We start from the raw sequence: 12,438 nt of genomic DNA, 5'->3' as shown, positions 1-12,438 counted from the left end.
TAAGACTTATAACTCATAAACAAAGATCTGAAGCTTCTATAAGAGCAGCACAGAGATGCCAGGTGTGGTCGAGGCCTTGAAGTCCCTTCCAACAGAACCTTGCCTACTTTGTAATCAACGCACCTTGCCCTCTCTGAACAAGAACACTGCATACCTTACAAATTTAATAGGCACTGCACTGAAAATAAGTTTTCACATCATCATTTGGGCCCATAAATAAAGAACAGCCATAACTCTTTGGAGCAGAAAGCAAAGAGGAACCTGCAGGGAACTTTCCACTTGTAGCTAAAACGCCCTGGGGACAGGAGGGGGAAAAAAAAGAGCAGCAGAATAAAGGACTTCCTCACTTCAGTGTCCAACCAAAGCACACACACACACTGGGAGTGTCACTTCCACATTGCTCTGCCCTCCAAGGGGAGGTCCTGGATCAGTGCTCTTTGCCACCATGACACGGCAAGATATAGAGCAGCTTAGGGAACACCCACAGCTAAATAGCACAACAGCCCCTGGCTGCTGCACAGCCCTTCTCACCTGCACACCTTCATCAATGAGTCTGAAAAGCAAATCTGGAGCTCATCGACTTCAGCTGCAATTAAGAGAAGTAAGAAAACGGAAGCAAAACTTTCGTGCTGCTTCTTCCTCCGGGCAAACAAACAGCTCTAAAAAGAAAATCCTCCCACCAACACAGAGCAACCCTCCCTCCATCCGTTGTTTTGTGGATAGTATTTCTAATTCCAAAGCCTGGAAAGTCTCCCCTTTGTTCTGGTAGCTTAAAGATGACCTCCAAAAGGCACTGCGTGTATGTTCGTTTTATTTAAGTCCTTGGAAACTGTTTGAATTGCCAGCAGCCCCTTGGAAGAAATACTAACCATCATTTGGGACATGGCTTTGGGGGTAAGCACATCAGTAGAGAAAGGTGTTTGCTATTAAGGCCCCCATTCAAAACAGCAGGAACTTCCATTGAGGACTGAAGGGAGGTGATGAGGTGAGCACGGAACAGAGAAAAGGTGATTGGTGTGGACACAGCCTGCGGAACCCAGAGGGGGTTCCAAGAGTTCTGAGTTCTATTCTAAGAACAACCTGTATGTTCTGAACCTTCTGTCTGTCCTGGGACTCCAGCAGGTCTGGTGAGCCCACCCTGCAGGTCCCCTTCCCTGCACCCCCCACCCCAGAGGTGACCACTGGGACCAATGTGAGACCTACAGCAGAAGTCCCACTGCAGACACCCCCCAGTAATGGGGCAGCTGGAGCTCACAGCAACATCCCCAACATCCCTTAGTTTTTATTGTATTATTATTATTATTCATTTAAAACCAAAGCACTGCCAAAGCAGTCAGCATTAATTAACCAAGGGGAGATGAAAGGCTCCAGCAAGCAGCTGGAAGCAGGGGAATGGCAGCTCGCCTGGCTGCCCTCGCTTCCTTAGGAGACCCACATGGCCACATAAGGTGCAGAGCCCTTGGACAGTTGTTTACCCGCAGATCCACATCACCTCCATCAATGCTGTGTTTCCCACCACCATCCTTTGCAAGCACAGCAAAGCACAGAGGCAATGCTGGGCTGGTCCTCACACAGTCACACTGCCCCATAGCAGCCCTCCTTTGGCACAATGACCTTGAGAGCATCTGCTTCTGGAACTCGGTTTTAGAACTAAGCCCTAAAAGAAGAACCAGCTTTCCAAGCAGATGATGGTGTGCAGCCCCTTGGGATGCAGGCCCAGAGAACACATGGGAAGTTGTAGTTCAATGAGTTTCATGAGGAAGGACCAGGCACCTGTGCTGGTATAAGGCACAACTTCTGCACAGCCCACCCTGGAGCTGTATTCCCTGTATTTCTGTACAACTGAATTCCCCATCCAGTTTCAACCTCCTGACGCCCGTATGTGAAATTCCAGCCTGGTTCCATCAGTGCTGGGACTGCTCTCCCACAGAGTTCCCAACATCCCCATCCAAAGCCACTCAGCAACACCCCCTTATCCTACACCTTGTGCCAGGAATGGGGAGAAAGAAAGGGAATAAAACCCCTTTACACCTTATTGTGACACCAGAAGGCACCATCTAAGCCCAGAGGAAGGCAGGGACTCAACCCAAGCTGACACCCCAGGCCTCAGAAACATCTCCTGCATCTCAAACCTGCATCTATGAGATCCACACCTTCCATCCTCTTCTGCAGTCCTTATTTCCAATTAGAAACCCTTCAGACTGAACCAGGAGCTGCTGCTTTCCCATTGCTGACCCACAGAAGCTGGGATGGGGGGTCATTCAAAAAGTAACCCAAAGTTCCTTCCTCTAATGATGCATTATTACTGGATAGAAATAAAACTGATCAATTGCATAATTGGAGGCCCCCCAAAAAAAGGGCTTTTATCCACCTGATGTCATAAAGAAAGCAAAACAAAAGCCACAAAGCAAGGCTGGCTGTCATCTCCCCAATCAGAAGCCTGGAAAGTCAAATAATCCCAAGCAGGAACGGCTTCAGCAGGTAAATAAAGCACCTGGAGATAAAACACCGGCTGCAAAGTCGCCTGCTAGAGTCAAACAAACAGCAGCACGGTGTAGGAAAAGAATGGGATGTCTGCAGAAGCAGCGGTGTGACATAGAGCTCCCAAAGACAAAAGAGAACCAAGCTTTAATTATGAAATCTGGGTCTCCCCCCTCAGCCGCTATCAGGGAGATTTTGTTTTTCTTTCGTGTAATCTGGGCAAAGTGCCCAGGAAATATGAAAACCTGAACTCTGAGAGCAAAAATACAACACACACCAGAATTGCCTCTTGGTTTTCAAGACGCCCTGCCATTCGCTGGGTGCTTTGCTGGGCACCTTCACTCAAAAGCAAGCCAGTGTTTTGATCCAAATTTGATGGCCATGCTGAGCAAACAGCATCACTGCTGGGTTCCAACCCTGCAGGAGCAGGATCAGTGCCATGCTCCGAGCAGCTCCATGTGCTCCATCAGCCCAACCCTCCACAAACACCTCATTTCAGATGGACTTCTATGCGATGCTTCTCTGCAGATCTCAGCTTTCATTGCTGCCCAGATCTCAGGGCACAAGGACCACAATGCAGCAGTGAAACTGAGATGCTACGAAGCTCCTGATGGAGATGCTGCTGTCACACAGCACAGGATCCTTCCTATGGGGCACAACTACAGCCCCAAGCGTCTGCTGCTTCTCATTGAGGGCAAGGCAGCCTGCACAGCTCCTCCCATCACTGCAGCCCTTAACAGGAAGTCAGAAAGATCTTAGAGAGGAGACTGTGAGCTTGGATAGAGCTTTAGGTCTATCCACTGCTCTAAGGTCCTTCTGCTCCAATCTCCGAGGTGATAAAAAGCAACCAACAAGCTCAGAATGCTCGAGATGGTGATTCAACTTTTCTCTCTCTTTCTAAACAGTTCAATATCTTTCTGCTCTGAAAAGTTTGCAGCAGAAGCCTGAGCACCACCCGGCACCATGGCCTGCCCACGCTGCATGCAGCTCTGCTTTCCTCCCTTTAGGTGCATTTATCCTCTCCATCCCATCAGCCAAACTGCACCATTCCACCCCAAAACCCAAACAGTGCTTGGACAGCCACCCCTAGAACTAAGTCCTTATGGCCACGAGCACAGCTCATCCCACCATCCCTCTGCACCTCAAAACAAGAGGCGAGCAGCCATCAGCAACAAGGGAAACGAGGTGCCTGTATCCCAAGGCTTGTGGATTTACCCACACCTGAACCAGGGCTGAGGAAGGCACGGGGTTTAATGGCATTGATGTTTACTGCAGCAAGGGCTCACAGTGTGACAGCCCAGATGAGAAGCAGCAGAAAGCCTCCATGCCCTGTAAGCTATTTGTTATGCTGCATCCTCTCCTTGCACGGTGGGAAAAACCACGCGGCGATTTGATATGATTTCTGTTTCTCCTTGCAGACAGGTTTTGTGTTCCTGGAAGTTTAGAGCAAAGCTGTGGGAGTTACAAAACGCTGCAGCAGAATCGGTGCTGCTCAGCTCACCTGCTGCCTGTGCTGCCCAATGCTGAGCAGCAGGACTGCAATGCTCCGAGCACACAAGTCCCACCTTATACCATCCCACTGCCACACAATCCACCTGGACCCCCCCATTTAGACCTCAACCAACTCAGAAGCCATCAGGAAAACAAAGCTACAAACCGCTATTAATACACTATGTGTGTTCTGAGCCCCGCAGAGCCCGGCCTTCACCCTTCTCCTTGGCAGCCCTCAGTCTTATCTCCATGTGCTGGGTCCTACACCCTGCCTGGAAGAGCCCCCGGGAGGTTGAGCAGGAGGAGGGTGGAGTGCCCAAACTCCAGAGCCATTCTTTGTTCGGAGCCTCCATGAGATAATGGCAGTTGTGTTCAGAAATAACAGTTAGAAACAGGGCAAAAGGAAGTGACTTTGGTCACAGAGCTGCTCGGTTCCCCCCTATAACCCCCCCCATCCTGCACTCTGGGTTTTGGTGATGTCAGGGGTTCCCAGCTGAGCTCCATGGGTCTCTAACTCAGCCTTTAATAAACACAATAATAAAGAAGCCTAGAAAACGACTCAGCCCCATCTACGTGGTCATCTGCAGCATGAGGGGGAACACAAGTCATCCCCATTGCTCAATGGTTACAAACGGGCTCTAACACCATTCACTGCTCCTGCACATCTCCCCATTAAACCCATCGCACAGCAGCTCCAACGCGCCAAAACCTCACCGTGAGCCCAAAGCTCCATCCTCAGCCTCCTCAATTAAAGGCCGAATTAAAGGAGGATGAAGGAGGAGGAGGAGACACCGAAGCAAAGAGAACCGGGAGCGAAAACAAAGGCTATAAAAAGGATAAACGTGGTTTCAAGGGATAGGGCAGAAAGCAGCAGCGTCGTGCCCCAACTCGGAGGGTCCGAGGGGGGGGTTTGATGTAACCCAGCCCCGCACGGCCCGGCTGGGAGCACCGCACAGCCCTGCAGTTCCTCCCACGTCCTGCCCGGCTCCGTGGAAAACTACAGTTTTGTCATTCAAGTGCGTTTTTACATAACAGGCGCTGCGAGCCCCGCTCTGCGCTCCACCTGTACGCAAACGGGATTAACGGGGAGGGGGGCAGAGAGCACAGCACCGGCTATAGGGGGTGGGTGGGTGGGTGGGGGGAATAAAGGGGGGGTGTTGGAAATAGGGCTCTGCGGGGGGAACGTGGCTGTGTGCCGTGGGTTTGGGCCCCGCAGGACGGACCCGCTCGGGATCGCGCAGCCGGCGATGCCGATTGCCGATCCGTGATGGAAGTAAACAGCCGCGCACGGAGCCGCCCCGAGCCAACGGGGGGGGGGGGGGGGGGGAGGAGAATTACCGGAGAGCGGCGTTCAAGGGGAAAAAAAAAGATCATAATAAAAACAGGGAGGGTGAAGGGGGGGGGGCAAAGAGCCGGAAAGTAAATAGAAAAGCGCGGCCGAGCCCCGAACCCGCAGCAATTCGCCATTGTGAGCCCGGAGCGGACAATGTCAGCACCGGACCCCCCCGGCGCCCCCCCCCCCATAATGTCCCGCACGGCGCGTGTTGCAATTGCTCCGCGTTATGCAATGGCTCCTCTTCTCCCCCCCCCCCCCTTTTTTTTTTCTGTTTACTTTTACAAACTTCTTCCACCCCCCCCCACCCCCCGGACCCCCCCTGAGCCCCCCCCACACACACCACCCCCCAAACCCCCTTAGCACCACGTGAGCACACCCCCCCCCCTCCCGCCACCCCCCACGTCCCCACCCTCCCGCCGCCCCCCCCCTCCCGCCGTGACCCCGCGCACTTTACCCGCCGGCGGCGCCCGGCACCGTGCGCGGGCTCGAGCGATATGGGGTTGGGGGGGGGGGGGTTGGGGGGGTGAAGTTGGGGCGGGGGCGTTGGGTGTCGGCGGGGCGCGGCGGAGCGAACAAAGGGGCAGCGGGGCGGGGAGGCGCGGGGCAGCGGCGCGGGACTTACCACGTGACGGGCGCGCGGAGCGGGCCGACCCCGCGCCAAAATGGCGCAGTTTGCAAAGCTGGCGGTAACCGGAGGATAAACGAGGAGCAGAAGGAGGTGGGGGTGGGGGGGGCGGTGCGGTGCCGCAGCCCTCACGCAAACCCCGCCGGCCCCGCGCCCCCCCCGCCCACCCGCTGTGGGGTCGGTGCTGTCGGCGGGGGATGGGCTGGGCCCGCTGTCTCGGTGCGGGAGCAGAGCGGCGGGTCGAGCTCCGAGCCCGGGAACCGGCGGCGCCGCCGCTGCGGGGCGTGGGGGGGGTGGGGGGGGACACGAGACACGGCCCCCCCACCCCCCGGCTCGGGGCGCTCCGGACCGGCTGCGGGGCGGACCCGGCTCCGAGCTGGTGCGGGAGATGCGGTGCTTCCTTCCTTTCCCCCCCCCCCAGCTCCGGGAGAGCGCGGCGGCGGCGGTGCGGCTTCGGAAAATGGCGGCCGGGCGCTTTCTCTGCCCTCCCCCTCCCTTCAACCGGAGAATGCACGGAGGGAGGAGGGAGCTGGAGGGAGGGGGGGGGGGGAGGAGGCAGCGCGCACCGCAGCGCCCCCAGCGGCCGCAGCGCGCATTGCACCGCCCGCAGCCGGGGGGGAAACGGCGAGTCAATGCGGGGCGGGAGGGGGCGCTGCGCTGCGGGACGGGGCGGGGCGCGGCCACCATTGTCCGCACCGCGCGGGGCTGCCGTGCCGTGCGCTCCGCCCGCCAACAGGGGGCGCTGTGAGGAGCTACGAGGCGCTATGGGGGCGCTCGGGCACGCCGCGCTGGGTGCAGCGCGCATGCGCAACGCGGGGCTTGATTGGAAGTGTAGGCCGCGCTGCGGGATTGCGGGCATTAAGTTGTTAATTGTAATATTAATTGTAATTATCGCGCTCCGAACGCATGGAACGCTTGGAACGCTCAAAGCTCCATCCCTCAATGCTGTCTGCACCGCACTCAACACGCAGCTGGGGCTGCACGGAGCGGCCAGGCGCAGCAATGCGGCCTTGAGGCCTGTGTGAGCCCCGCATCCACCGCACGGCGCCGGGCCTCGCTCCGCTTCGACCTTCAGGTAAAGCACGAACTGAAAACTGTGCAGCTCAACTGCGGCATTAAGAGACATGAGTGGGTTCCACAGCAGCTGGGCCAGCACCGGGCTGGGCTGCAGCCAAACCTGCCTTAGGCTGCACATCCTGACTGGGTTTTGTTGCTCCTTTAGCCTCGAATTCCAGCACTGAGCAATGGGAAGAGCAGCCAGATGCTGCCTCCCAGCAACACAAACCCTCAAAGCTTTGTGCAAACAGCCCGGCTTGGGACAGCAGAGAGCTGTGCCTGTTCTTATACCTCACTCTGATCCATCCCTCGCCGTCCTCCCTTCCTAGACAGCTCTCCTGTCTCATCAGTTCCACACAGAACCTTAAGGAATTAGCCTGGATATCTTGTTTGAGTCCGTGTGTTATCAGCAGCCCCGCAGGCAGCACAGGAGCAGATCACACCCTACACAAGCACCGTTGCAGAACTGCCACGTGGTGAACTGTGCAGTTTCTGTTTCACCATCAGGACACCAAACCCTCCAAGGGCACAAACACCCCCGATTTTAAATCTACTTAGAGTTCAGTTCAACTGAAGAGTAAGTAGCACGTGCAGGCACATATCAGAAGAGGGAAGGAAAGGCTTTGGCAATCACATGTGGGAGAAGTTCAAAATATTCCTGTGCAATAAAGTTTCTCCTCTTTTACTCATGCTGCATTGCAGACTCCTGCTAACCAAGGAAATTAAACCAGGAGCAGAGATCTCCAGCCTGACAGTCTGCTACAGATCTGGTTTTCCTTGCAGGACAGGCAGCTTTCATCAGCTACACTGATCTGAAGATGATGTAGCAAAAAATTCCTGTGCAGCAATACAGCTCTGGCCCCTGCCACGGATCTTTTTATAGCCCTTCCAGTTTTCATTTTCCATTCAAAAATAGTGCTGCGTCGTGTCCCCCAGCTCTCAGCATAGACCTACACCCCACGTGGTGTCCCAGCTGACACCATCCCCACAGGCTTTTGGCTGACAGCCCCAATGTTCCACCAGCAGAGCAGCCACCAGCCCCTCAAACAGTGCTCTGAACATCTCAGCAATGCCTGCAGTGTTTTACAGCATTGACTTTAACCCTCTCTGAAGATCCCCTCTCCTCCAAAGCACCGCAGAGCACAGGAGCCATAGAGCTCGACATGCAGTAACTGCTACAAACTTGTAGCTGATGGTTGCTTTCTTTTCCCCATGCTCACACATTCATTGCTTCTTCCTATTAACCCTCACAATTCCTTGCATTCCTAAGGCAGGTACAGTCTCTCTCTGCTTTACGTACTTGCTGCAAACACAGAACTGCTTATAGACAACAACTCATCCACTAACAAATATACATCAAGGGCACACAAAGACTTGAGACCAGTTTGGTAAACGTCAGGAGAGCGGTGGCCACAAAGAGACACAGCAACAAGAGCCCCCTACTGTTACTGCTGTTGGATACAACTGCATTTCTGCCACATCCTGGTTCACGGCTTCACCAGATATTGTAACTAAAAGCAATAATCTCAAACATCAGCGGCTACTGCGGCTTCAGAAGATCCAAGACTCATCATACACTCATCTATATTTAGCTTTAAACCAGACAAGCTGCGACAAGAGACCTTTGCTGTGTTCATTGCTCTTCCTCATACCCCTCCTCAGCATTAGGCAAAGTGTCCAGTCACAGTAACAAATGTAAAGCTATGACAGACAGAACATCCCAGCTGGTGATTATTCTGCAAACGCTTGCCAGAAAGGGCAGAAAAAAAGAGCAAAGCCTTTAAACAGAGCCACATGCAGGTAATTAGCACCGAGCTCAGGGACCTTCCTGTCCCACTGACAGCTCCTGAGCTCCAGGTCTGCTTTAGGTCAATGGCTGTTTTAACATGCCTGAAACAAGCAGGATGTGAACGTGCTGCTCACTAGAAAAGCTGACTGAGCCGTGTAAGAAGTAACATGACTTGCTGGAAAACCACATTAACGATTGCAGTTGAGTCACTGGATGCAGACACTCATAATTGCAGGGACAACGTGCGTTGTTTGTTCTCCCATTGGAGTCTCCCCCATAGGGCAGAGCTGCCTCTCGAGGTCGTATTTCTATTGCTGCTCGTGCTGGGGGAGAACTGATTTATTCTGTTATGAAAGCAAGGGACACGTGCTGCTCTTGACACGGCAGTACGGCATTTTGAATCAATTACCATTGCAACTCTTATGGTGTGTGCAAATGTATTTCTATGGTTCCCATGGGGATGTAGGACTATATGGTGAAGGTAACTAACCTCACCACTAAGTCCCTGACGAAGACCTTGGTTTCATCCTGCCAAGATACAGCAGCAGCCCCACGTGTTCTGCACAGAAATCCTAACCTAAAGCCCTGATGGGAAGCTCTGTTTTTACCCATTTAAGGAACACGATGAAGTAGTTTCCAAAGATGAACAGCACGCTGAGTACTCCCAAAAAAGAGCCCCAAATTTCAGTACTTAGTTCATCTGGGGACCAGCCAGCCAGCTTTTATGGGCTCACAGATGGCAAAGCATCCACTTACACCTCTAGTTGTAACCCCTTATCACTTACATCCCCATTCCATTGCCAACAGTATCATCGTGCTGGCTTAGATCCACTCAAAACACAGACGTCAAACTGCACAAGAGGTGCAAGAGAAACCTCAGGTCCCATCACTTTTCTTGGATGTTTGCTTAGGAAACGCTATGATGGCAGAAATTAAGGGCATGGGGGGCTGGAAGGGACATCTAGAGATCACCAGGTCCAACCCTCCTGCTAAAGCAGTAGGTTGCAAGTTATGGAAACCACAATGCTTTGTGCAATGTACAATATACTGCCTCAGAGACTGAATTATATCATGATGTTATTTGTCTTATCTTTCAGTAAAGTGACTGTGCTTCATAGAAGCTGCTGCCCATCCATTGTGAATGCTTTATATCAAGGGAAAAGTGATCTTGCATTAACCACGAGGAGCCCACACCTCATAAAGCCAGGAGATGCAGGGTGAGTTTGGGGACAATGCTTGCACATCTCAGTACTCATCTTTGTGTTCCCACTGAGGAGTGACATCCAGCATTGCTGTGCTACAGACAAATCCATCTGGGAGTTTTCATGTACGAAAATCAATCAGAAGAACTAGAAAGGGTGAGTTTGGAACCTCAATTCCCAGCAAACACAGTGTGTGCTGCACAAAGGACTGGGACAGGAGGAAGCAGCTCAGCCCCTCTCCCTTCCACTTGAAGTTCTTCATGTACATCCCTTTATCCTGAGCAAGAAAACCCCCAACCCACATTTAGGGCTCCCAGGATCCCTCCATGGAATTGCCTTGCACCAACAGGTCTTTGAGCCCTGGGTGCTTCACAAGCCTGAGCCCAATCCACCTGCCTTCAAACCCTCAGCCATGCAGGGAAATGTCAGATATCACCAGCAGGAAGAGTCAGACCCCTCCGTGCTCTCCTTATTGAGGATGTTTCCCATAGCAAGGCTCAGCTGCTGGCAGCGAGGGGAACACAGCAGGGCAGGGTTTGCAGCTCTCCCACCATTGCGAGAGGTGAAGGAGCAAGCAGACACAGCATTGTGCACCCAGAAACCCCCCCTTCCTCTCTCTGGAGCTGCAGGTAAAGAGCTGTGTGAAAACTTACAAGCTACAATGGAGCTTTCTTCTCTGATGAAGAAGACCCGCAGACTTCAACAGCAGGATTAGGTGCCTGAGACTGAGCACACACCAGGAGCACAGGACATAGAAGTGGTTGAACACTCACTGGTCAAAGGCTCAACGCTGCTGACACAGGAACAGAAAGCTCAAAGAAATGAAGGTCAACCAGACCCTCTGCAGTGCCTCCAAGCAGAAGCACTGAGCAGCCTCAGCCATCAGCACAGAGATGTTTCTCCAGCTCCTCTGGCACTGCAGTCACCCTCCTGCACCCCATTCCCCACCTGCCCTGCTGGGGGGAGCAGCCCCAATGCTTTGCTACTCAGATCTATGCTGTGACTAACACACACAGCTCACGGGGCACACAGCATCGCCATCAAACTCCATGCAGCCACGTGCTGAGCCCTGCTTGGCCAACAGCTCACTGTAGAAGCGAGGACTGATCCCAGACGAGCCCCTTGCTGGCTTCCTATGAACAGGAGCCACAGGAACCTGGGAGAAGTTCAGCCATAACCTCCTAAACTTACAGGCTTCTTTATTCCCAAGGCCCACACAACAACCCACAGTTACTTTATACACACGCACTAAGAGCCTCCAGTGTTGTGTCAGCCAATGGAGCTCAGATACCACAGCAGGTTTGTCTAATATCAGCGTGAAAGGACAGAGAAATGATTTCTGCTTCACCCACAGCAAAAGAACTTCTCTACATTCAGGAAACCAAACCCACCAGAGCCGCCCAACGGGGGCACACAGAGCTGCGGGTATCAGCAACACACAGCAGGATGGAGGCAGGAGGAGCCAAGCGGTGTAAACCCAACGAGGAGCCGGCGGTGTGAGCAGGTGATGTGAGTGAGCAGGTGGTGATGTGAGGATGCAGGTGATGTGAGGATGCAGGGCACGAGGAAGCGGCACGGATCGGCCTTTTCCTGGCCCCACAGCCCCGGGTGCTGCCCCAACACGGAGGTGACACCGGGAATCACCCACGCGCTGCCAGCGCCGCCCACACGGGCCGGACCCAGCCCGGCACCTCCGGCTCCGAATCACGGCGCTCCATAAGGAGCCGGGATGGGGATGGCGGCCGTGTCGAGCCCCGACGGGAAGCGGCCCGGAGCCCGGACGGCACAGCCGGCATTGGGGGCAGCCGGCATTGGGGCACACGGCGTTGGGGCAGGTTCCGCTGTCGGCCCTGAGCGTCCCCCCGACCCCGCGCGGATTGAGCCGTACCTGGCAGCCCATGTCGGCGGGGCCCATGGTCCGGGCGGTCACCGCTCTTCAAGTTACCGACGAAGCGCGGCCGGGAGGAGCCGGGAGATGATCCGGGAGCTGCGGGGAGAAGCGGCCGCGCTCAGCGGAAGGGACCGTTGGCCCCGCACCGACCCCGCAGCCCAGGCCCGTCCCGAGGGCGCAGCGGGGCCCGAGCTGTTGCGATGCGATGCGATGCGATGCGGGGGGACCGTCGCAGCCCCGGGCCTCCTTCACGCCCCGCCGTCCATCCGTCCGCCCCCCCCAGGCCCGGGATGTGCCCTCGCTCCCCGTGGCCGCAATTCAGGCCCTGTCGGACGGACCCCCCGCCCCGCACCGACCCCCCCCGCAGCGCTGAGCCCACCCCGCGCCCTACGGCCCCTCCTGTCCCGCCCCCCCCCCCCGTTCCACGTTCTCCCTCCCAGCCGCGGCCCGCAACACGCAGCCCAAGTTGCGGGACGAGGCGGGACGAGGCGGGACGAGGCCGGACCCCCCGCGCACCCCCCGTGTCCCGCATCACCTCCGACCCCGACCCCCCCCCATCCCGACCCG

At 55.1% G+C, this 12,438-nt stretch overlaps 1 protein-coding gene across 4 annotated transcripts in view; it reads right to left on the bottom strand.

The window, feature by feature from the left end:
- KANSL1 (KAT8 regulatory NSL complex subunit 1) overlaps positions 1-12,053 on the bottom strand; it is a 54,951-nt gene extending 42,898 nt beyond the window's left edge. The window contains exon 1 of one of the 4 annotated variants that reach the window (XM_015885770.2): positions 11,869-12,053. The gene's annotated coding sequence lies outside the window, so the exon portion shown is untranslated. Of the gene's footprint in view, positions 1-5,762; positions 5,786-5,930; positions 6,419-11,868 lie in introns of those variants that run through there. The other 3 variants (XM_015885773.2, XM_015885771.2, XM_015885772.2) reach the window with 3 other exon arrangements.
- Between the last annotated feature and the right edge of the window lie 385 nt (positions 12,054-12,438).

The sequence above is a fragment of the Coturnix japonica genome, chromosome 27 (assembly GCF_001577835.2).
Source record: "Coturnix japonica isolate 7356 chromosome 27, Coturnix japonica 2.1, whole genome shotgun sequence".
NCBI lineage: Eukaryota > Metazoa > Chordata > Aves > Galliformes > Phasianidae > Coturnix > Coturnix japonica.
The sequence above is the reverse complement of the archived record's forward strand: the minus strand, read 5'-3'. Positions and strand labels throughout refer to the sequence as shown.